The sequence below is a fragment of the Neoarius graeffei genome, chromosome 1, assembly GCF_027579695.1.
Source record: "Neoarius graeffei isolate fNeoGra1 chromosome 1, fNeoGra1.pri, whole genome shotgun sequence".
NCBI classification, from domain to species: Eukaryota; Metazoa; Chordata; class Actinopteri; order Siluriformes; family Ariidae; genus Neoarius; species Neoarius graeffei.
Window position 1 is genome coordinate 30,279,266 of NC_083569.1, and position 25,892 is coordinate 30,305,157.

General features: G+C 40.7%; 5 non-coding genes and 2 pseudogenes across 5 annotated transcripts; 2 read left to right on the forward strand and 5 right to left on the reverse strand.

The window, feature by feature from the left end:
• Positions 1 to 8,305: 8,305 nt before the first annotated feature.
• Positions 8,306 to 8,427, forward strand: LOC132896559 (U5 spliceosomal RNA; annotated as a pseudogene).
• A 4,727-nt stretch (positions 8,428 to 13,154) lies between these two features.
• LOC132898932 (U2 spliceosomal RNA) lies at positions 13,155 to 13,324 on the reverse strand (annotated as a pseudogene).
• Positions 13,325 to 19,081: 5,757 nt separating this feature from the next.
• Positions 19,082 to 19,153, forward strand: trnah-gug (transfer RNA histidin (anticodon GUG)). Its single transcript has one exon. It is a non-coding gene; the product is annotated as a tRNA-His (tRNA).
• An 869-nt stretch (positions 19,154 to 20,022) lies between these two features.
• Positions 20,023 to 20,213, reverse strand: LOC132897007 (U2 spliceosomal RNA). The gene has a single exon (XR_009656215.1). It is a non-coding gene; the product is annotated as a U2 spliceosomal RNA (small nuclear RNA).
• A 200-nt stretch (positions 20,214 to 20,413) lies between these two features.
• On the reverse strand, positions 20,414 to 20,527 carry LOC132896507 (U5 spliceosomal RNA). The gene has a single exon (XR_009656070.1). It is a non-coding gene; the product is annotated as a U5 spliceosomal RNA (small nuclear RNA).
• A 4,037-nt stretch (positions 20,528 to 24,564) lies between these two features.
• LOC132898752 (U2 spliceosomal RNA) lies at positions 24,565 to 24,747 on the reverse strand. Its single transcript, XR_009656578.1, has one exon. It is a non-coding gene; the product is annotated as a U2 spliceosomal RNA (small nuclear RNA).
• A 186-nt stretch (positions 24,748 to 24,933) lies between these two features.
• LOC132895531 (U5 spliceosomal RNA) lies at positions 24,934 to 25,047 on the reverse strand. The gene has a single exon (XR_009655763.1). It is a non-coding gene; the product is annotated as a U5 spliceosomal RNA (small nuclear RNA).
• Between the last annotated feature and the right edge of the window lie 845 nt (positions 25,048 to 25,892).

Below are 25,892 nucleotides of genomic sequence, written 5' to 3' on the forward strand. Positions count from 1 at the left end.
ACATGTGTTTAAACAACAAAATTCTTTATCTCTTTAAAAAACTTAATTTCATAATATCGTTATTCAGAAGCCATATTGGAATACTAACATGGCTGACATTTCATGAAAATGTAAAAACTATAATTTTGTCCTCTGTACAAGAAGGATTGTGCTTTGCAGCATATTAATTGTTCTTCATTGCTCCCAAGATCTTATTTTGTTAAATTATAACAGTCATCTATGGCGGTTTCCAAAATGGCTGCCAAAGCAGAGTCATAGGCATTTTCAAAGATGCCAACCACCCTATTTCTACTTGTTAGGACCCCTTCTGACTAAAAAAAACAATTGGCAGCTTTTACCCCTACAGTAGATGTGCACGAAAGTGTTATGGAGTGCCCTATTGAGAAATAACCACCAGACTATGTGTTAGCGGAGCTCCGGCCCACGTGAGGGGAGCCCCATAGGCATAGAGTGTGGATACATAAAGAAACCCATCGGGTTGTTTTCTGATGGTTTCGGTCCTGTGTGTGCCTGCCACCACAGAAAACCCAACAACTAGTGGAGTGAGTAGTGAAGTGTGAAGTAGAGTAGTAGTCGGGACAGTATAGTAGTGAGTAACTTGTCGCTGTTGTTGCCCGACGTCGCTGTGTGTTGCGTACTCGTGTGCCTGCCATCACAGGCAACCCAATGATGGCGGGAAAATCTCCATGTACAACGTGCGCGCGTCATGCCTGAATTTTTATTTTTTTGGCAATTTTCAATATAAAACAAAAGAGGCTGGCTATGATATAAGAAAATTCTACAATGCAGAAGCAGATGGGAGCTCCACTTTTAGGCAGTGCCTCAATCTATACAGTATATTGGTATTACCAAGACCAGCAGCTGTTTTTTCTCACTTTAATGAAATACTCCAGAAAATGTCTGTTATAAAATAAACAACCAAAAATATTTTGAATTGACTGTGAGATTACATTGCAGACTTTCAGTTTGAAATTGTGTGTATTTAGAGGAGGGTTTCTCTTTCTATCTGCCCAACCCCCTCCCTCTCTCGTTACACATGCGACTCCTGAGATACCAGTGACCTCGTCTTGCCACCATCGCCTTCTGGCTTCATCCTTCAGGATAAATTCTATATATGTAACATTTATATCCGGAATTTATATATTTCTGTCCCAACCAATATTTCTGATTGAAGAAAAAAAATCCCGCCCCGTGCGCGGGACACAAAGGGTTTCCACTGGGCGAAACACCACGCCCAATTCACTCATGAATATTCACTCTGGAGGCGTGGTCACGAAAACAGAAAGCCCATGTCAGTTAGCAAGTGCGGTTGCAGAGCAGTGAGCGGCTGCTCGCGAGCAAACTGTCCTTGAGGAATGTAGCGTTAGATTAGCTTGTAAAATGAATCAGTGAACAACAGTTCGGATTCAGTGTGTAAAAACGACAACAGATGAACATGACTGTTTTCTAAGTTTGTGTGGCATGTAAATAACAATCCAACTTGATACCGACAACAACTGGAGTTCATTAAGGTCACAAAGACATTATTAAATCATATCAGATTGTGCTAATGTTGGCTAATATTGCACCGAGTCTTGCTTGTGAAGTGCCTGCAAACTTTAGCAGCCTGCTAACCCTGAATTTGAAGCGCTTCAGTTAAGACCTGCAGAGAGCCCTGACCAAGTTCCTGTAACATGACACATGTAAACAACAACAACAACAACCCGATGGTGATGTGGACATTGTTCGCGGCCCAGACACCTTTTAATCAAATCAAACATTTCCACGGAATCAGCAAAACAGCCTCCACCTTCTGGATCAGAAATGTTTGGTTCCTCCGCCAAAACTTTTTAAAGCGTGTTCTGAATTGAAGAAACACATTTTACACAATTTCCCTCGACCAGAACACTATGTGCGCTTCAGCAGAACCCTGTCCCTCCCTCCCTCCCTCCGCTCTGGGCTCAAGGACACAACAGAAGGGCAATAATATAACAACAACCAATCAGAATTCAGATACAGTCTGTTGCCAAGTAAAATTATAACCTTTCAATGTATCAAAAAAGTTCTCGAGCGCTCGTGCTATTTTACCGTTAGACCAATCACGATACACATAGTGTATAGTGATTGGTCTAACGGTAAAATAGCATGAGCTATTTTACCATTAGACGAATATTATGGTCTACCCATAATACTGAAATGTCATTACGTTGCAAGCGTTTGACTTTGGTGCAGACCCAGAAAATTATTTCAAACTGAGCAAACACAAAAGAAGTTTCTGTCATGGAGATGAGAGACAGCTGAGGAACGAGCCTAGCTATTTTTGAGTGGCTGCCCTCTTTTGCCCTGTCATGGCAGAGCACCAGTGGCCTAATGGATAAGGCACTGGCCTCCTAAGCTAGAGACTGTGGGCTTTGGTCCCATTTGGGGTGTGAGGTCAGCAGAGTGGCGCAGTGGGAGCGTGCTGGGCCCATAACCCAGAGGCCGATGGATCGAAGCCATCCTCTGCTAGCTGGTGGTCTTTTTACTCCAACGTTTTCCAGAAGGCAGCTATTGCAGGCTCCAGACCCACAGAAAGTGAGAGGTCAGCAGCGGGACCGTGCCGGGCCTGGAGGTTGATGGATCGAAACCATCTTCTGCCGAGTCTGCCAACTTTTACTCCAACGTTTTCCATGACCCAGTGATTGTGGGTTCGAGACCCGTGTGGGGTGTGCAGAGTGGCGCACCGGAATTGTGCTGGGCCCAGATGCCAACACAGTCCACTGCTCTTTCTAGCCACTTTTCTTCCCAAAATTCCCAGCAGAGGCAATAAACGTCATCTATCTGTCTTACTAGAAATTTGGTGGCTGGCCTCGAAAATTGTCCATCAGGAGGCCTGATTTTCAGTGCTCTGTCACTAGTTTGCCATTGGTCAGTGCTTTGTATCACACAGACAGGCACATAGGCATTATGGGAGTGAAATAAGCCCCACCTCATCTGCCAGTTGTTGTCACAGTGTGTTACCCACGTCTACGACTCAGAGATCAGAGCTCTTTGGGCAGCAAAGATCCTGGTCAGTGAATCAGGAAAAATCAGAGTGATTTCATGGTTTTCTAACTTTTTTCCACATGTTCTTCTTAAGCGCAAGACATAAAACGTAATTAATCAAGTGCCCTGAATTGTACACGTACAGTCGTTTATTTTCTGTACCCATGAGCTATCTCAGGGGTAACCCAGACACATTAACACCTCTGGGCTATTCAGAGTTTTTGCTTGACCTTCTCTAGGTCTTTGGACTGGGGCAGGAACCCGGAGCACCCAGTGCAACTCCTCACAGGCATGGAGAGAACATGCATGCTCCAGACATAAAGGCTGCCGGTCAGCCAATAGGCTCAAGCCCAGACCCTGCTCAGTGTGAGTTGACACTGCTAACCACCGCAACATTATGCGGCCTATGTAAATTCAGTACAAAGCTGCACCAGTGTAAAATCGCTTGGCTGCAGCTGGCAGTGTACATGCTTCCAAAGAAAAGTCTATTTACTTAAGTCGGGGTAAAATGCCTTGTAAGCAATTTGTGACTGGAATGAGGACATGCTGACATTAAAGCCAGATGTTGCAAGCGTTTGACTTTGGTGCAGACCCAGCAAATTATTTCAAACTGACCAAACACAAAAGAAGTTTCTGTCGCGGAGATGAGAAACAGCTGAGGAACGAGCCTAGCTATTTTTGAGTGGCTGCTCTTTTTCATCCTGTTGTAGCAGAGCCCCAGTGGCCTAATGGATAAGGCACTGGCCTAATGGATAAGGCACTGGCCTCCTAAGCCAGGGACTGTGGGTTTGAGTTCCATCTGGGGTGTGAGGTTAACAGAGTGGCACAGTGGGAGCGTGCTGGGCCCAGAGGCTGATGGATCGAAACCATCCTCTCCTAGCTGGTGGTCTTTTTACTCCAATTTTTTCCAGAAGACAGCTATTGCAGGCTCCAGACCCACAGAAAGTGAGAGGTCAGCAGCGGGAGTGTGCCGGGCCCGGAGGTCGATGGATCGAAACCATCTTCTGCCGAGTCTGCCAACTTTTACTCCAATGTTTTCCGTGACCCAGTGATTGTGGGTTAGAGACCCGTGTGGGGTGTGCAGAGTGGCGCACCGGAAGCGCGCTGGGCCCAGAGCCCAGACGCCGACACAGTCCGCTGCTCTTTCTAGCCACTTTTCTTCCCAAAATTCCCAGCAGAGGCAATAAACGTCATCTATCTGTCTTACTAGAAATTTGGTGGCTGGCCTCGAAAATTGTCCATCAGGAGGCCTGATTTTCAGTGCTCTGTCACTAGTTTGCCATTGGTCAGTGCTTTGTATCACGCAGACAGGCACACAGGCCTTATGGGAGTGAAATAAGGCCCACCGCATCTACCAATTGTTGTCACAGTATGTTACCCATGTCTACAACTCACAGATCAGAGCTCTTTGGGCAGCAAAGATCCTGGTCAGTGAATCAGGAAAAATCAGAGTGATTTCATGGTTTTCTAACTTTTTTCCACATGTTCTTCTTAAGCACAAGACATAAAACGTAATTAATCAAGTACTCTGAATTGTGCACGTACAGTCATTCATTTTCTGTACCCATGAGCTATCTCAGGGGTAACCCAGACACATTCAAACCTCTGGGCTATTCAGAGTTTTTGCTTGACCTTCTCTAGGTCTTTGGATTGGGGCAGGAATCCGGAGCACCCGGTGCAAAGCCTCACAAGCACGAAGAGAACATGCATGTCTACACACAGGAAGTTGTATAGTTGAGCCATTTCTGAACACAGCTCTGTGAGGATCCTGTATAATAGTGCTTGTTGTATGTGCTGACCTTTACACATGAGAGAACACATTTCTAGAAGGCCACACCCAGGAAGTTCTGCTGTTGGAGCATAACTTTGTACAGATCATCACTTTACAGTATCAGTCACGGTGAACTAAATCACCAGTACAACACAGAACAATCCCACTGTTGCTGATCAACTCACTGCATCCAACTTCACCTCTTAAACAGATCTTTTGGAGTTAGAGGACTGGGCTGTGTCTCAAGATTTAACATTTTGACAAAATGATATCCCTCTTTACAGTTTTATTTTACTTTACTGGTCCACAAACAAAGAATTATAATTATTGTCCTGTTTAAGTGGCAATTGGAGTAAATTATTATTATTATTATTATTATTATTATTATTATTTTAATCCTGAAAATAGTTCAGTGTCCAGTACAACCCTAACTCAGAAAACATTTAGATGATATGTTGAAAATGAAACGTAAACTGAAAAAAAATGTAAATAATGTTTGACCTGTATTGCACTCAAAAAATTACAACAGCACAATATTTAATGTTTTACCTCATGAATTTAACTGGGTTTTTTGTTTGTTTTTTAATAAACATTTAAATTTTGAGTCTTACAACACATTTTCAAAAAAAGCTTGGACGGTCAAGCATTTGCGAATTTTTAATGTTGCTATTCCTTCACACAACACTTAAAAGATGTTTAGGTAGTACAAACAGCAAGTGATGAAGCGTTTCAGGTGTTATTTTGTCCCATTCTTCCTGCAAACAGGTCATCAGGTGTGCAACAATATGGGGTCATCATGATCATATTTTTCAGTTCAAAATTCCCCATACATTCTCTATTGGGGACAGAGGGGACAGGCACCCTCTTCTTCGACAGCCATGCCTTTTTTAATGTGTCCAGAATGTGGTTTTGCATTGTCTTCTTGAAATATCCTTGGAAAAGTTGTCATCTTGAAGGCAGCATATGTTGCTTCAAAATCTCAGTGTACTTTTCTGCATTAATGCTGCCATCACAGAAGTGTAAGTTACCTTTACCAAGGGCACTGACACAACCCCATACCATGACAGACCCTGGCTTTTGGACTTATGCCATATAAATTAATGTGACAAAACATTAAATCACAAACACTGCAGTGGTAAATTACATGGGTAAACTCCATCCCAACAGAAGTGCCAAAGTGTGTGAGGTCTATCCATCCAGTGGCAGTTCTTGCTTGTATGGTGCCCTGAGCCAAATAGTAGAGCAGGAATCATAATCCAGAAACGAGCGAGGGTCAGTCAATCAGCAAACAATGCAACAGAGAGCAAGCAAAAGACAAGTTCAAGGATAAATGTAAACACGGGTCATACACTGGAAATCAGGCGGAAAACAAACAGCTCGGTAAAGTTAGACATGGGGGTACTAGACGATACTTTGCGAAGTGGGGAAGTGAGAGCTGAGTATTTGTAGGAGAGAGGAGGGTGTACCTCGTCTCTCACCCATAGTCAGCTGGGATGGGCTCCAGCTTGCCTGCGACCCTGTAGAAGGATGAAGCGGCTGGAGATAATGAGATGAGATGAGATGAGACATCTTAGCAGAGCTCTGGCCCGTGCGAGCAGAGCCCCAGAGGCATAGAGTGTGGATCCATAAAGAAACCCATCGAGTTGTTTTCTGATTTCTTGCCATGATGCATTTCATTGTACCACTTACCTTTAACTGACAAGCGTAAATTTATCATTTAAAGAAGTGCATGCTTGTTTACATATGTGATTTTTTTTTTCAGGTGGCACGGTGGTGTAGTGGTTAGCGCTGTCGCCTCACAGCAAGATGGTCTGGGTTCAAGCACTGGGGCCGGTGAGGGCCTTTCTGCGCGGAGTTTGCATGTTGTCCGCGTGGGTTTCCTCCAGGTGCTCTGGTTTCCTCCACAGTCAAAAGACATGCAGATTAGGTTAACTGATGACTCTACAGTAAATTGACTGTGGGTGTGAATGGTTGCCTGCGTCTATGTGTCAGCCCTGTGATGACCTGGTGACTTGTCCAGGGTGTACCCTGCCTTTTGCCTGTAGTCAGCTGGGATAGGCTCCAGCTTGCCTGCGACCCTGTAGAACAGGATAAAGCGGCTAGAGATGATGAGATGAGATGAGATTTTCTTTCAGCTCATCAAGAACCAGTTGCTTTCTCTTTTGGATGAAATGATGCTAATATCATCTTGTGGTGACACTGAAAAATGTGGTATGGAAAGCATTTCCTGCTGTGGTCAACAGTGTTCCTGTCAATAGTCAAACTCCAGCTGATGTTTTCATATTTAATTTATAGGTATGCATCTGGGGCGGCACGGTGGTGTAGTGGTTAGCGCTGTCGCCTCACAGCAAGAAGGTCCTGGGTTTGAGCCCCGGGGCTGGCGAGGGCCTTTCTGTGTGGAGTTTGCATGTTCTCCCCGTGTCTGTGTGGGTTTCCTCCGGGTGCTCCGGTTTCCCCCACAGTCCAAAGACATGCAGGTTAGGTTAACTGGTGACTCTAAATTGACCATAGGTGTGAATGGTTGTCTGTGTCTATGTGTCAGCCCTGTGATGACCTGGCGACTTGTCCAGGGTGTACCCCGCCTTTCGCCCGTAGTCAGCTGGGATAGGCTCCAGCTTGCGTGCAACCCTGTAGAAGGATAAAGCGGCTAGAGATAATGAGAAGTATGCATCTAGCAGCACGGTGGTGTAGTAGTTAGTGCTGGTGCCTCACAGCAAGAAGATCCGGGTTCAAGCCCTGTGGCTGGCAAGGGCCTTTCTGTGCAGAGTTTGCATGTTCTCCCTGTGGGTTTACTCTGGTTTCCCCCAAAGACATGCAGGTTAGGTTAACTGATGACTGTAGGTGTGAATGGTTACCTGTGTTTATGTGTCAGCCCTGTGATGACTTGTCCAGGGTATACCCCACCTTCTGCCCCTAGTCAGCTGGGATAGGTTCCAGCTTGCTTGTGACCCTGTAGAACAGGATAAAGCGGTTCGAGATAATGAGATGAGGCCTACATCCATGACATTGGACAGATCACATAGCTCTCAACTGTTCCTTTTCAAAATTCAACACCCCCCACCCTGCTTGCTTATCTTTCTTTCTTTCTTTCTTTCAAAAAAGCTCGTTGGTCAGACATTTCTCTGCCTGTGTGCAATCGTTAGCAAAGGTGTAAGAGATTGGCCCAGGCCACCTTACCCTCTACCAGCTTTCTGCACCTCCAATACAGTGTCACTATCCTGATCCGGTCTTAAAGCCTTGGTCATAACCGGCCGTACATGCTCCTACGGCCGGTCTACATGCAAAAAATGCAATAAACGCACAGAGGGCGCGTGTGTGACGTGCTGATTTTCGAGCCGTAGACTGGCCGCAGAGGTTCTTTGTCATGTCAAACAAACTCTACGGGCACTTACATTTTTTTCAGGTTGCAAGACAAACTTACGGCCAATGCGCGTCTTTCTCCATGAACAAAAAAAACCGCAGCGATTTGGGAAACGCCAAAAATCGCACGGCCAAAAAATCGTACGTCCGGTTGTGACCTAGGCTTAAGTGTAGCTCAGGTTTCTCTTCATTGACGCATAAATCTTTTGTCTTTTATTAAAGATGTCTGTGGAGAGAAATGTTTATGAGAGAGATATTTCAGTGAAGCTGGCTTCTGAAGCTTCTTTTCAGAATTCCCAACAAAAACCACAAAATTGAATTTAAATTAATTTAAAACAGTTTCTGTGGAAGAAAGAATAGTGTTGTCTTACTTTTTTTTGTCTTGAAACTATCGTATGATGTACAGTAGGTATTTGGTATATGCCTGGCTCTCACCCAGTGTTCCTATAACTGGTTCCAGATCCATTGTGACCCTGATCAGAATAAAGCCTTTATAATGATGAAGGAATTCATATATATATATATATATATATATATATATATATATATATATATATATATATATATATATATATATATCAGTGGCAGCTGGTAGTCTTTCAAACAGGGGAGGCTGGTCGGTTATGATATTTCCAGATTTTAAAAGAAAAAACATCAATTTTGCCCATACTCTTGCCTCTGATCTGGCTGATTGTTAGCAGGGTCACAAACTGTGAAATAACAGGTTCTTTTGGCCCATTAGCCTACTGTCCAATATACATGATGGTGGTGTTGGGGGGGGGTATATTTTAACATTTTATATTTTAAAATTGTGGCATGTTGTTTAAAAATTGATTATTACTGAAAGCAGCTCTTTGTCAGGAACCTCAGCAGTAACAGCAGAGTGTTCTGGAATAGGCACAAGCACTGACCTTGGGGAGCCAAACATAGAGCTGGGCGCCACACATTTCATTCAATGACACTTTCCCTATATTTTACTTATTTTGACTGAGAAATGTTTTATTGACAATTCTGATAACCCTTCATTTTTAATCCAGGTCTGTAGTGTGAAATGTTCTCGGATGTGTTTTTGTTTAAAAATGTTTTCCAAATTGTAGCTGTGTTTAATTCATATCCAGAAAAATATATATTCCAATATAATATACTCAGCATAAACATTTTAAATAGATTCTATATTTTTGGTCCATCCATGACATATTACTAAAGTAGCCTATTTACTGTTGTTGATGTGGGTTACTTGCTGTTAGCCAATTCACTTTCTCGTACCAGGAGAGCTGAAAGGAACGAGTATTATTCCCTACCTTTATCACCAAGTCAATTTGAGGTGTTGGTCTACCCTGCTCTTTAATTTTTTCCTTGAAAGGAAGACTGGCAAATGGCTTCACCAAAATTAAATCAGCAATGCTTGGCCTCCGTGCGCAGCTTTCTCGCTAGCTGACTAGCCCCCTCAAGTTCAAGTTCAGTCACTCAAATAAACGAAATTTCTGGAACTAAGATAGCAAACTTGACAACACTATATTTACACTTTATTTACAATGAAAATATATACAAACTAAAAAAGCTGGTAGAAACCGTATGTAATGAATGAAATCGAAATGTAAGCTGAGCTCTTAGAATACACCACAGCACTTGCGAATCCGCATGGGACTGAACTGAGATTCACCGCTGCCTGTCTATATTTGAAACGAGCTGTCAATCAAAGAAAATATCCGGCCGCTTTCACCAATCACCAGTCTCCTCGCGGAAACTGCCATGTCCCTCCCATGTGAGGCTGGGAGTCCGTGGGGTGGGCGTTTTCGCAGTATTTGTCCAATAACCGTCTTGCATTTTGAGATTGAAAAGCGCATAGTTCCCAAATGCCATTGAAGTCCACTGAGTCTGGGAGTCTGTGGGACTATGTGGGTGGGCGTTTTCGCAGTATTTGTTCAATAATCGTCTTGTATTTTGAGATTGAAAAGCGCATCGCTCCCAAATGCCATTGAAGTCCACTGAGGCTGGGCTGCATCGCGCTGTCACGAGGGGGAAAAACTCACGCACACATTAAAGTTATAACGGAATGATTTCGCACTGTAGTTGGGTTGAGCACATATATTTCTATGATTCTGGATCTGAAATAGCAATGTTATAAGGTCGGCTAAAACATAAGCCTAGCACAATTCATCCTACACGATGTTCGTCATTTTTAGAGGAGGCTGAGCCTCCCTCGTTGTCTTAGAGCAATCGCCCGTGATATATATATATATATATATATATATATATATATATATATATATATATAAAGTTGTGTGTGTGTGTTTATAGTTATTAGAATCATGTGAATACAGAAATCATTAATCATGTGGTCATGTGATGTCACCTGCATATTGTAGGTAGCTGTGTGTACTCATTTTTGTTGTTGTATATGTTGGAAACACAAAGTCAAATTATGTTGCCAAACTATTTAAAGAAAGTGTTATTTATGAAGATTACTGAGCCAAGTTTCCATCCTGAAGAAATAAACCTTCCTTATTTCATATGAGTAAAATAGGGAAAGGAATTATTCTAATCAAAACTAATAAAAACCTGGCAGGAATGTTTTGATTTAATTCACAAGGCGTGTCCCTGTATGTATTATTTTCCTGCAAATCAAGCATTTGTTAAAGCAAAGGGATTTTCAAAACACTCCATCGAGACTTTATAGTACGATCATGTACCGTAAATACAAAGATGAGGTGGATGAATAAGAAACCATCAGTCACATTTGCTTTGTTTTGTTTTATGATCCGATTTGATGATACACTATTTGATGAAGTATATGTAAGGCCATTGTTTCATTTATTTAATTTAAATAATAATTCTGTGATTAGGGATGGTCCAATCTTTTTTTGAGCAAGCACGCAAGCTTTACTGGCAACATATTTGCATCAGCAAGCATTTGTTAGGCTGCAACTTCAGGGGACTAAGCAGCTGCTTATATTGTTTTTAAGGTTGAGTGGGTTTGTATGTGATTATATAATTTGTTTAATACCAAGGTTAAGGATTTTTAAAGGTTAATGTGAGCCTCAAAATCAACACAAGGCTGCAGCTGTTGCAGTTATCAAAGGCATGGACTTATCCTAATAAAAGCTAATCTGCATATCTAAAAGTCAGTTCAGTGTAATTAGATTTGTACAGTGCTTTTAATAATGGACATTGTCACAAAGCACCTTTCCAGAAATATATCAATTCCAGATATAAAATTTAAATTTATAAATGTATCCATAGTGAGCAAGCCAGAGGCGACAATGACAAGGAAAAAGTTCCTGAGATGATATAAGGAAGAAACCTCCATCTCCACAACAGAAACTTATTTTGTGTTTGCTCAGTTTGAAATAATTTGCTGGGTCTGCACCAAAGTCAAACGCTTGCAACGTCCGGCTTTAATGTCAGCATGTCCTCATTCCAGTCACAAATTGCTTACAAGGCATTTTACCCTGACTTAAGTAAGTAGACTTTTCTTTGGAAGCACGTACACTGCTACTCGTAGCCAGGCGATTTTACACTGGAAAGCACAGCTTTGTACTGAATTTACATAGGCCGCATAATGTTGCGGTGGTTAGCAGTGTCAACTCACACCGAGCAGGGTCTGGGCTTGAGCCTAGTGGGTGACCAGCAGCCTTTATGTCTGGAGCATGCATGTTCTCTTCGTGCTTGTGAGGCTTTGCACCAGGTGCTCCGGGTTCCTGCCCCAGTCCAAAGACCTAGAGAAGGTCAAGCAAAAACTCTGAATAGCCCAGAGGTTTGAATGTGTCTGGGTTACCCCTGAGATAGCTCATGGATACAGAAAATAAATGACTGTACGTGTACAATTCAGGGCACTTGATTAATTACATTTTATGTCTTGTGCTTAAGAGGAACATGTGGAAAAAAGTTAGAAAACCATGAAATCACTCTGATTTTTCCTGATTCACTGAGCAGGATCTTTGCTGCCCAAAGAGCTCTGATCTGTGAGTCGTAGAGGTGGGTAACATACTGTGACAACAATTGGTAGATGAGGTGGGCCTTATTTCACTCCCATAATGCCTATGTGCCTGTCTGCGTGATACAAAGCACTGACCAATGGCAAACTAGTGACAGAGCACACAGGAGAAAGAACTTGTCTGTAGACTTATGGATATACACATATACGGTAATTAATTAATTATATGATATATATATATATATATATATAGTTATAGAGAATTGATATCTGAAGAGTTGAAGTAATGAGTAATATACTATATATATATATATATATATATATAAGGAAGCTCGATAATCAATTTATATTGACTAAAGTAGAGGGGTGGGATTAAATAAGTTTTTACTTCAGCCCACTCCTTTTCAGACATGTAAACTCAAAACTGCTTAGTGCGTCCTTGTTGGTATTTTTGTCTTGTTTTCTTTTCTTTTGATTTTGATATATTATTATTATTACCTATATTATTTAAGATTTATTTTCTAATTTAGTGGCTTTTTACGAGTTCTTGTTGCAAATACTGTTTTGTTTGTCTTGTTATCTGCTTATTTATTCATTGTTTGTTTACATGTTTGAAATAAACTATCATCATCATCATCATCATCATCACTGCAACCGCACTTGCTAATTGACACCGCAACCACGCCTCCAGAGTGAATATTCATGAGCGAATTGGGCGTGGTGTTTCGCCCAGTGGAAACCTACAGTAACCCTTTGTGTGCCGCGCACGGGGCGGGATTTTTTTTCTTCAATCAGAAATATTGGTAGGGACACGCCCACACCGCCCACACCCAATTCTACACCTGTGTTGTTGAGCATGGAGAAAACCAGAAAATAGGGAAAAAGTTAGGGCAGGCAAAATAAAGATTTTTTCTTTCTTTAAAATAAGGTAACCATTCCTAAATCTATTATAATACCATATGAGCATATAGAATAATAAAAAAAAACAAATTCCTATTTTAATTCTCTACTCTAAAAAAAAAAAAATTATCAACTTCACTTAAAGAGTGTTAAATAAGAATAACAAATCCTTTTTTTGAGCAAAGGCATTATTCCTGAAGATACTACAGCATCAGATTGATAGGAGCAAACCCCTATCCCAGCTCCCTATTCTAAAAAAAAATTTGCTTGAAATAACACTTTCATTTACAGAACATATCAGAAATCAAATTAATAAGAACAGACACCACGCTTGATCTTAACCGAAAAGCAATAATTTACTGCAGTCAATGGTTTTAAATATTTTTTAAAAAAAAAAGGCGAAAGATTTACGCGTCAATGAAGAGAAACTTGAGCTGTACTGAACACTGGATCAGGTTAGTGACACTGGATTGGAGGTGCAGAAAGCTGGTATAGGGTAAGGTGGCCTGGGCCAATCTCTTACACCTTTACAGCTTTATTAGTCATTGCACACAGGCAGAGAAATGTCTGACCAACGAGCTTTTTTGAAAGATAGATAGATAGATAAGCAAGCGGGATGGGGGGTGTTGAATTTTGAAAAGGAACAGTTGAGTGTTGTGTGATCTGTCCGATATCACGGATGTAGGCCTATAAATTAAATATGAAAACATCAGCTGGAGTTTGATTATTGACAGGAACGCTGTTGACCCCAGCAGTAAGTGCTTTCCATACCACATTTTTATTGATAAATGAGGGTTATTGTGTCATCCTCGTTAGTATAGTGGACAGTATCTCCGCCTGTCACGCGGTAGGACAAATCCAAGAGGTAGGATAACTTTACAGAACACCAGGGTTTGATTCCCCAATGGTGAGGCTTTAAAAATTTATTAACTTGTGCAGCAGGGGGATGGAGTGGTTCACACTTGCTCCTTTTCCACCAAAGCAGTTCCAGGGCTGGTTCGGGGCCAGTGCTTATAGACTGGTACCCAAATCCAGAATTGTGACACCCAAAGGCATTTTTGAGACAAAGTCGGCAAACAGTCTTATTTTGTCAATTTGGGTGTGCCGAATTCAAATCTGCAATATGCCGAGCTCTATCTGACCTCTGTTGACCTCTAGAGGTCATTGAACTTTGGGCCTGTAAACGTCTCAGCTGAACCCAGTTTCTCAGCTTTCTAAGGAATGAAATGTACTAAAATGATTAATGAAGTTAGCAAATGGCCTTGTTTGTTAAATGTTTGGGTGCTGAATTCATTTTTCATTTGTAAAACGATATATGACCTCTGATAACCTCAAGGTCATTAAACTTGGCCTATTGAGGTATTTCACTCACGTGACCAAGTCATGTGATGCTGCCATTTTGGACGGCACGGCTCGAATCAGTTTGAATGCGAGGAAGGCGACAAACGAAAAACAAAAGAAAAAGGAGCGAGATGCAGAAAACACCTTCACTATCCAGTGATGTAGGGCATTTACAGGGCGAGCAGAGGGAGAGGTATTTGCAAAAATTGAGGTTAGCAGGCTTAGAGAACGATGTTTACCTGCTTCCACCAGGATTGTTCACTGACGTACGGAAGTACACGAAGCCCTCGTCTTTACCTGACTTCGGCCCACATGATCTGTATACCTATGTCGTTAAAAACCCATCGCCATACACAGGTATTGATCTGAAAGCGTATAAGAGTTTGGATGCCTACAAATATTTTGTGTCAGGCTGGGTAACATGCCTACATCAGCGGGTCGTCCCTGGAGCCGGTGGTTGCCATCTGATTACAGCTAAGGTTTGTTCACATTTTCATTTACTTTCGGTCCTCAGGATAAACAAAATGTTATTAAATGTCATTGAAATAACTTCTTAGTCTGTTGAGACATGGCCCGTTATAAATTTGCTGTTACCAGGCAATGACTAAGAACTGTATTATTATTAGGGTCGGTGTCTGTGTTGTAGCAGTGTACTAGCAACTAGCTGTTAGCACTAGCTAATGTCAACAACATAGTAGCTGGTATGTTACTGTAGCAATGTTTACGTTCAGTCATTTGGATGACTGTTAAAACCTTTCAGTCTCAAGTTTTTCCTTTACTGGATTTACTAGTTTACTGAGCTAGCGCTCTCCGGCCAGGCCGGGAGCCATCGCGCGCTCTCCGTCCGAGCCGGGAGCCATCGCGCGCTCTCCGTCCGAGCCGGGAGCCATCGCGCGCTCTCCGGCCGAGCCGGGAGCCATCGCGCGCTAGCTCAGTAAACTAGTAAATCCAGTAAAGGAAAAACTTGAGACTGAAAGGTTTTAACAGTCATCCAAATGACTGAACGTAAATATTGCTACAGTAACATACTAACTACTGTTGTTGACATTAGCTAGCTTGCTGTCCAAAATGGTGGACACCGGGGCGTCACGTGACCCTGTGACGTCAGGTGAAATACCTCAATAGGCCTATACATTTAATGGCATTTTTATACTGACTTTACTCCCCCAAAAAGAATATGAACAGACAAAAAACAAATAGAAAGGAACAAATACGACATTAAATGCCAGTCCATGTACATGTGACTTACTTTTCACAATGAGAATGCCTAGGCGATCACCTTACATAACATTGCATTACATTTAGCGGTTATTGTTTATACAAAGCTACTGAAAAAAGGACAGATTCAGCAGCATACAAAATGTGAGGGCATACAGGGTATACAGGTTAATCAGGGTTAGTATATATGAGAGTTTTTTTCTTTGTTGTTTTTTTTTTGTTTGTTTTAAACGGGGTAAAGCCTTTACAAAAAGCATATATGTTATATATATCATCATAAGAGTTTCATTTAAGTTCCTTGAGCACCCAATTGGATATTCGAGGCACTTTTAGTTTTCACTGTGTACAGTCAGATTCTTTCCTTTGTATATCCCAGTATGTTAAGAAGTCAGTGTCAGAGTACCAGATCAGCACCTCTGGAGCAGACAGGGTTAAGATTAGCAGAGCTGAAGTTTGAATCTCTAACCTTCTGATCAGTAACCCAGAGCCTTAATCAGTGAGCCACAACTTCTCTCTAACATACCCTTGACATATGCATTCAGAAATTTGTAATTACATTTTGTAAAGTTTTCTTCTCTGTCCATGTTTATGTGGTAAATGTTTTCTTCGTCTATCTAATGGTAAAGATGATGAATCACTCGGTTTCGTTCATTTTAGATACCATTTAGGTACTGTTTATTAACATATCCCCGGTGAGACACTGCACATGTTGCAGAGTCAAAACATCACACATTCACACATGGTAGGAAACCATTAATAACAAAAATTAACACAAATAATATTTGTATGAGAACATAACTCAACACCCCCACTTGTTCTCATCTTCACAAACCATACACAACCATTATCAAGTATATCTAATTTCCAAACAGGAAATTTTTAAACTGCAGGATTCTAACTTTTGGTACAGATTTAGTGAGTATGTCTGCAACCATGTTTTCTGTTGGACAGTATTTATTCTTCCTGCCCTAAGTACATCACGAATGAAATGGTATTTCACATCAATGTGCTTACACCTTGACCTATGTACTGGATTTTTACTCAGAGCTATGGCTCCCTGATTGTCACCATAAATTGTTGTACAATTGTAAACATTTGAGTCCAAATCATTTAATAACTGCATTAGGTAGATGCTTTCCTGAGTTATGTTTGCTAAGCCAATATACTCAGCTTCGCAAGTTGACAGTGCCACTGTGGGTTGTTTCTTAGACTTCCAAGATATTGCAGGGCCTTGTTTTGTCAGACTGAAACAGTAACCTGTGGTACTACATCTGTCCTCTACAGAGGATGCCCAATCCGAATCACTGAATGCTGACAGACTCAGGTGTTCATCTGTTTTCTTGAAACATACAGTAGTTCATAGTGAGAAGTACCCTTCAAGTATCTTAAAACATGTTTGGCTGCCACCAAGTCTTGTACTTTAGGTTTTGCTAAGGATTGTGACAGTTTACTGACAATCCAACTGATGTCAGGTCTGGTGCAAGTCATTGCATAGATCAAGCGTCCAACAATTTCTCTGTAATCTTTGGGATTTTCTATTTCAGTGTTGTTTTCTTCTACATTTCTGTTACATTCCATTTTCAACTCATTTGGTGTAGCTCTAGGTTTACAGTCGGACATTCCGAACCTCTCAAGCATTTTGATTATGTATATTTCTTGACTCATTTTGATTTCTCCTTCTTTTTGTTCAAACTGGATGCCCAAAAAGTATGATATTTGTCCTAAATCTTTCATATTAAATTGAGACTTCATTGTTTCCTTGAACCTGTTTAGCTGATCCTCACTACTTGCTGCAATGATCAAGTTGTCTACCCAGATGATTACTATGATTGTGTCATTTTCAATCTGTTCCCTGTATACACAGTGATCTACCCGATTTCTCTCGAAGTTGTTTTGTTCCAAATGATCGTTTAAAAGTTTGTACCAATTTCTTCCAGGTTGTTTGAGGCCATAGAGGGATTTTTTCAACTTGTACACTAGTTTCCCTCCTGTTTCCGTTGCCTCTTCGAAACCCTCTGGTTGATCTAAATATATCTCTTCTTCAATGGGGGCATGTAAGTATGCCGTTTTCGCATCCATCTGATGTACAGAAAAGTCATTCTGTGCCGCTATCTGCATCAGTGCTCGTTCTGAAGTGAGATTTACTGTAGGAGCAAATGTCTCATGGTAATCTATTCCTTCTGTTTGTTTGTATCCTTTAGCAACATATCTAGCTTTGAAAATTTTTCCTGTGTCTGCATTTTCTTTCAAAGCATAGACCCGTCTCCCCCCCACTGTGTTTCTATCCTTTGGCAAAGTCACCAATTCAAATGTGTCATTTTCTTTAAGTGAAGCCATTTCTTCCTTCATAGCCTGTTCCCACATAGAAGCTTCAGGTGACATGATGGCATCTCTATGTGTTTGGGGAATCCCGAACACTGCCCTGTAACAAGAATCAACATTTGCATTGGTTATCTTATCTTTGGAGACTGTTATGTAATCTTGTAAGTATTTTGGGGGTCTCTTTTCCCTTTCTGAATGGTATTGTTTTTGGTTGATTGTTGTTGGTGTCCCTGCAAAGTTTCCATCAATCTCTTCAACTTCGGTTTCTGTGGTGTCATCATCTTTTGATTCATCTTTGTTGTCTGTGTTTGTGGTCTCACAATTTGCATCTATGTCCTGGTTCTCACTTTGTGATTTGTCATTTCTGCTCTCACTATCACGTATCCTATCTCTGTATTTTGGGAGTTCATAGTCATCATCATCAGTTTGAGTCTGCTGTTCAACATTGTTCTTCCTGATAAATTTCACTAATCTGTGTTTTGAAACCTTCCTGGTTTCTGGATTGTATACTAAATAAGCAGGGCTGTTCCTGCTATAGCCTACGAATATTCCCCTGTCACATCTAGGATCCAATTTGTTATGATCGTGTTTGTATGCATAGCGGTCAGACCCAAAAATCCACATTTTTGAGAGGTCTGGCTTCCTTCCTGTTAACAGGAAATATGGAGTATGGCACCCCAGTTGAGAAAGGCTGTACTAGACCAGTGCTCTCACCACTGAGCAATGGAGCCCTTGTGCTGAGCCTCAAAACAGCCCACAGAAACTGCTGTAACATCATTCACAACTTTAGTTCCTCACTGCAGTTAGCTTCTGTTTACTATTTGCCTCACAAAAAAAGGGCACACATTTTAAATAATGCAGTGTGTCAATCGTAGAGTGGGCTGTGGACTGTACATACATAAATACTTTCTCAAGTATTTTTCAAATTTTTACATAAATAGATTTTGACTTAGTTTCTAAGACCAATGTTTGTTTCTGGAGCATATATCCAAAACTCTTCATGATACGGATTTGAAACTTGGTATACTGTACGTATTAAGAAGGTGATGTAGATGTGCCTTTTCATGCTAAGAAACTTGAGAAATTTAAAATTTTCATGTTTCCATGGAAACAATTTCAGACTTTGTTTGTCAGGTTAGTCTGAGGGGGAGGTTTTGTTTCCGGAGCAGAACTTGAAAATTATGAGTGGTATGGTCTTGAACAGTAGTATGGCTACCTCTGAGTAGTTTGCCATGATCGTATAGTGGTTAGTACTCTGCGTTGTGGCCGCAGCAACCCCGGTTCGAATCCGGGTCATGGCAAAGGAAAAAAAAAAGCTACCTTAAGAGGCATAATTTTGGGTTTGCTGTCATTAGTCATTTGCATTGTTAGAGTTGATTTGTTTTTATTTATTTGTCTTCCATTGCACAGTTTTTAATCTTCATTTATCGCAATTCTTGATTTTAGCACTATTAATGCACAGTCACATGTACAAAGTGCATATATAGGTTTTTTTATCGTTACATTTTTATCTGTATATTGTAAAGTCAGCTTGTTCTTTTTCTAATTCTATTTTATGTTGCACAGTGTGTCTTTTTCTTTTCACGTTTGATAACTTGCTGCTGCAACAAAAGAAACTCCCAGCTTGGGAGCTACCGTATCTATCTACCTAATGTTTACAGGAATCAAAACCTCCAATACAGTACATATCTAAAACTTTTGTGCTTTGGTGATGTTGGTGAAAACACTATTGGAAGTCCAGAAAGCTGGTATAGGGTAAGGTGGCCTGAGCCAATCTCTTGCATCTTTACGGCTTTCTTAGCCATTGCAAACAGGCAGAGAAAAAAAAATAAGGCAGTAAGTAAATAAAAAGAAAGTAGAAGGTAGGAAATATTGTGTCTCATGAAAAAGTAAGAAAAAGAATTACTGCAGACTAACAGTCCAGTTGCTTGTTAAACATGGAGAAAACCAGAAAGAATCAGACCAGACAAAAAAAAAAACAACTTTATTTTTTGAGCAAAATAACTCTTTTTAGGACTACTAAAATGTCACACAGATACATAGAACAGAAAAAGCAAACCCCCTTCTAACTCTCTACTATTAAGCATCTACTCTTATATAGAAAACACAAACATTAAACTTACATATTAAAAAAAAAAAAAAAAGCCTTTTTTTTTTTTTTTAGTTTTTAAACAGGGGCACCATTCCTGGAGATACTGCAATACCAGGTTGATGCATGGAGCAGAAAGAGCAAGCCCTTATTCCAACTCCCTGTTCTAAAAATCTGTTTAATATAACATTCTCATTTAGAGAATATATCAGATATTAAACTGATAAGAACAGATACTACACTTGATCTTAGCCAAAAGGCCGAGAAGCGATGACTTGCTGTAGTGAACAGCTTTAAATAAACCACTTCCAAATATTAAACTCCAGGAAGGTAAACACAGCTAGACTCCGCCCCCAACAGCTGGATCCTTTTGAAGAGAGACATTGCCTTGGTGTGTGTGTGTGTGTGTGTGTTTGGGGGTGTTCTATGCAAAAAGCACGATATTTCTAACATTTGACCATGAAACATGTCCAGCTCTACCAGAGCAAAGCCTGCAAAAATAAGCTGAGCTCATTAACATCCCTCTCCCCGGAAATGTTTAGTAAAAGGTGAAAGATTTGCGGTCAGTGCAGAGAAACCTGAGCTGCACTGAACACTGGATCAGGTTAGTGACACTGGATTGGAGGCTGGGAGACTCTCAGCGCTGCCGCTGTGATGCTTGGAGTTGTGGCTGAGGAGCTCATTACGGAAACACCTGGGATCTCCTTTAAAAGGAGGAGCCTTTGGGAAATGGTGGGGGCTTGGAGCTCATCACCTGCTGGCTTGGGTTTGGTTATTTGTTATGGCTTTGTTTTATATTTGTTTTTTCTTTCATGTTACAGCTCTTCACTCCACTATCATCACATGCTTGCACTGTCTAACACTACTGATTAATTGCCTTACTCACACCATACATTCATTTAGTAAATATTTCTATGTTCTTTAAGTAAATGAATTAAGATCTTCAGTCTCTGTCCTTGTCCTCCTTCCTTTGTTGTGATTTGTGAATCAGTCGGAACACTAAGTCATATCAGAAGGTGCCAGTGCCGTATTAAGCCAATGCGGTGCCCCTGGGCACTATACCTCAAGTGCCCCCCCGCCCACACACACACACACACACACACACTGCGCGCACGCGTTCAGTAACCTCCTGCACACACTCATAAACCTTGCCCTTTGCTGTCAAAAATAGTAGCATATACATAAACAATAGTACACATGTCATTCTTCCTCATTGAAAATTTATTAAGTAGGCTACATCAGCCCATCAAATTCACTGAAAACAACCAACGATATGCATGTAGGCATATTGAAATGTCTTATTCAAAAATGAGCAGCATATATTTGTATGTCTCAAGGGGATCCTCGTCGTCGCCGACCCCTCGGCTAACACTGGCTGTGGTTGTAGCATCTCCCCGGCTAGTGCTAGCAGCGCCATCTCCCTCACTAGCATCGCTGATTTCACTAGCTTCGGCTTCAGCGCTGGTAGTGACAGCAGTTGTCGATATTTTTATAAAAAAAACGATCTAACACTGGAACATTTTTAATTGCAGCTACACGCCTGGAGTCTTTCTCTTTTTTAAATTTTCTCTTCGCACAACCACTCAATAGAGTGCTTCGAGGTCAGCGAGAACCCAGCGGCAGCCATATTGGAAGTCAAAGGTCGCTGTGTCAGTGCATTGTTATTGTTCAGCGAAGCAAAAAGGGGTGACAATGCCGAATACGTGTGTCATTGTTGGCTGTAGTAGCCGGGGGGAAAAGGGTGGCAAAAGCTTCCACAGACTCCCTAAAGTCGTGACTAACCAGGGAATTGCAGCACAGGAGAAAAGCGAGCGGAGGAGACGACAGTGGCTGGCTGCCATTAACCGATCAAATTTAGGACAACTTGACTGTATCCGGATTTGTTCTGATCACTTTGTGACAGGTAGGTTAAATTGTCTTGAATTTCATAGTTACTAAAATAAATGTGATACAAACTATCTTTTCTATGTACTTTCAGCAATGATTAATGGATATATTTGTCACATTAGGTAGCTTTTGTCTACTGCAGTGCATTGTTGCATCAAATGGCATTTAAGATCTAGGCCTAGTAATGTTTATGTACACATGCTGTTAGTACAAGTTACATACTAGGTCTACATTTTATTCACTGACTAAAATAATTGATAATAATTATAATAGTTTTTCAAACATTATTTAGATTTTGGCTTCCATACTCTTGTAGTTCTGGAAATCCTTTAGTTCACAAAATCGACTTGGGTTAAACACTAGATAGTTCACAAGATCTATGTATGTCACATGCGGCAACAAGCTGGGGTCAGCTTTCCATTCCTTCTCACTAACAGTGTATGGATCTACATTCCCAATGAAACGTACCTTCTCAGAATAATGCTCCCGTGCCTGCTTATCCAAACTTTCACAGTAGTGCTCCATCACTTCAGATGTCTAAATTCTTAAAAAAATCCAAGCTTCTAAGCCCTCTAACGCGGAAACAAATCGGTGAATGTGTACTCTATGATGTGTACTCTATGAGTGCTCTGGAGCGAGTGACTTCCAAGATGGCCACGCAGACCGCAGTGTTACTATTTTTAGCATCATCTCGGAGCACTCTATTGATGTCTGTCCATTTTTCATTTCTACCGCGGTTTTAAAAAAAAATGATACATTTCACCGTAGGTGGACTGGCTCAACTGACAGGTTGAGGAAAGGGGGGTTAATGGTCACATAGGCCACTCTTGCTCAGAATTATGATTATTGTTGTTGTTCTTATGAAATTAGTGTTCATAATGAATTATATATGACTATTTAACAATGTCAAGTGTATAACCATTTTAAGTGTACAAACATTTCACGAAAAATATTTTTAAAGTTTCTGTCATGTGGTGCCCCCCCACTGGCTGTGAGTGGTTGGTGCCCCTGGGCACTGTGCCGCAGGCCCATATAGTTAATCCGGCCTTGGAAGGTGCGGTCACGTGACTGCAGCTGTGTGAGCTTTGAACCCTGACATTACAAAAGTATAAGTTTAGAAACACAAGCCAAATGTGACCAACATACAAATAAACAAATCAAAGCACATTTCAATGAAGTATTACACTTGGATGAGCCAGCAGCAATATTTCTTTAAAAATATTCTGATCACTGGACTGAAAACCTAAATAATTATTGACAACTTTTTCCTGGGGCTCGAGGCAAAAATATTCGCTTGTGCTACATCCTAAGGCAAAGTTTAATTTTATAAAATTGAGAGCATCATTATTAGATCATAGATGCCTCTAAACTTTAAACTAACACTATTTGTTTTCTCTAGAAATGTAATTTCATTGGTGAACGGCTGCTTATATTGTTTCTATGGTAGACTGGGTCTGTATGTGATTATATATGACACTGTAATATAGGAGACCTGACCAGTCTGATGAGTTTGTTGAACATCCCATTCCAAAACCATAAGCATGAGGTATATTTCAAATATACAACTTCCTGTACACAGTGAGATACATCCCACTGATTCTCACTGTCACAACAGGTAATTCACTTTCATAAATAAATAAATTAATTAATTGTATTAATGAATACCCTACTTTGTATTAATCTAGTGATTTCATAATTTCTTCAGTCAATATTGTTGACAAAACATATTTCCCAGATTTCTTTCTTTATTTTCTTTTTACAACAGGCAGTTTTGCAGATAAAATTGTCCCAATGGATGAAGATGCCAACATTGTGGGGAAAGAAACAGACACCGTTAGTCTGAAATGTTCATATGAGTCAAGCAGCAATAACATTGACCTTTACTGGTACAAACAATATCCTAACAGCGCACCACAGTTTTTACTGTATAGCTCTGCACTGTAAAAAAAATCCCGTTGTTTTTACGGAAAAAAAACTGGCAGCTGGTATCACCAGAAAAAATCCGTAAAATATACAGCAAAACGGTAATTGCTTTTACGGTACAGCTTGTACATTTTACAGTTAAATCCAGCATATAAAACACTGGACTTCTGTTATATTTGCTACTTTAAACTGTAAAATGTACATGCTGTGCTGTAAAAGCAATTACCGTTTTGCTGTATATTTTACGGATTTTTTCTGGTGACTCCAGCTGCCAGTTTTTTTCCGTAAAAACAACGGGATTTTTTTTACAGTGTGGGAGCACTCCTACTGACACTCGATTACCTGCATGTCTTTGGGAGAAACCGGAACACCCAGAGGAAACCCACGCGGACACGGGGAGAACATGCAAACTCCGCACAGAAAGGCCCTGCCGGCCACGGGGCTCGAACCCGGACCTTCTTGCTGTGAGGCGACAGCGCACACCACAATTTGCAAATGTCCATTTGAACAAATTATTTCTATTTGGCAGCCAGAAAAGTAGGGACACGCCCATACCGCCCACACCCAATTCTATACCTGTGTTGTTGAGCATGGAGAAAACCAGAAAATAGGGAAAAAGTTAGGGCAGGCAAAATAAAGATTTTTTTCTTTCTATTTTAAAATAAGGTAACCATTCCTAAATCTACTATAATACCACATGAGCATACAGAATAAAATAAACAAATTCCTATTTTAATTCTCTACTATAAAAAAACACATTTATCAACTTCACTGAAAGAGTGTCAAATAAGAATTAAAAAAACCCCTTTTTTGAACAAAGGTACTATTCCTGAAGATATTACAACATCAGGTTGATAGGAACAAACCCCTATTTCAGTCCCCTGTCCAAAAAAAAAATCTGCTTGATGTAACATTTTTATTTATAGAACATATAAGATATTAAATTGATAAGAATAAATACCGTGCTTGATCTTAACCAAAAGACCAAAAAGCAATATCTTACAGCACTCAATGCTTTTAAATACCACTTCCACATATTAAAATCCAGAAAGGTAAACACAGCTAGACTCCGCCCCCAACAGCTGGATCCTTTTGAAGAGAGACATGGCCTTTTGGGGCGTGTGGGAGATGCTTCCATACAAAAAGATCAACAGTTCTAACATTTGTTGACTAAAAATGTTCAGCTCCGCTAAAGCAAAGCCTGCAAAAATATACTGAACTCATTAACATTTCTCTCCACAGAAATCTTTAGTAAAAGGCGAAAGATTTATACGTCAATAAAGAGAAACCTGAGCTGCACTTAACACTGGATCAGGTTAGTGACACTGGATTGGAGGTGCAGAAAGCTGGTATAGGGTAAGGTGGCCTGGGCCAATCTCTTACACCTTTACAGCTTTATTAGCCATTGCACACAGGCAGAGAAATGTCTGACCAACGAGCTTTTTTGAAAGAAAGAAAGATAGATAGATAGATAGATAGATAGATAAGCAAGCAGGGTGGGGGTGTTGAATTTTGAAAAGGAACAGTTGAGTGCTGTGTGATCTGTCCAGTATCACGGATGTAGGCCTATAAATTAAATATGAAAACATCAGCTCGAGTTTGATTATTAATAGGAACGCTGTTGACCCCAGCAGTAAGTGCTTTCCATACCACATTTTTTATTGATAAATGAGGGCTATTGTGTCATCCTCGTTAGTATAGTGGACAGTATCTCCGCCTGTCACACGGAAGACCGGGGTTCGATTCCCTGACGGGGAGACTTTAAACATTTATTAACTTGTGCAGTAGGGGGGTGGAGTGGTTCACACTGTCGCCTCACAGCAAGAAGGTTCTGGGTTTGAGCCCAGCGGCTGGTGGGGGCCTTTCTGTGTGGAGTTTGCGTGTTCTCCCTGTGTCAGCTCTGGTTAACCCCACAGTTCAAAGACATGTAGTTCAGTTAACATGGGGTGGTGTTGGGCGGAAGTGCCCTTGAGCATATGTATATAAAGTGTGTGTATGAATAACCACATCTTGTGTCAATTAAATCTTATTAATAGTAACAGATCTAGATAAATCCAGTGACTATAGACCATACTTTAATATGCCTAAAGTTAATGTCAATTATGACTATTGTAAATTGCCAATGGTAGACCCTCTGATGA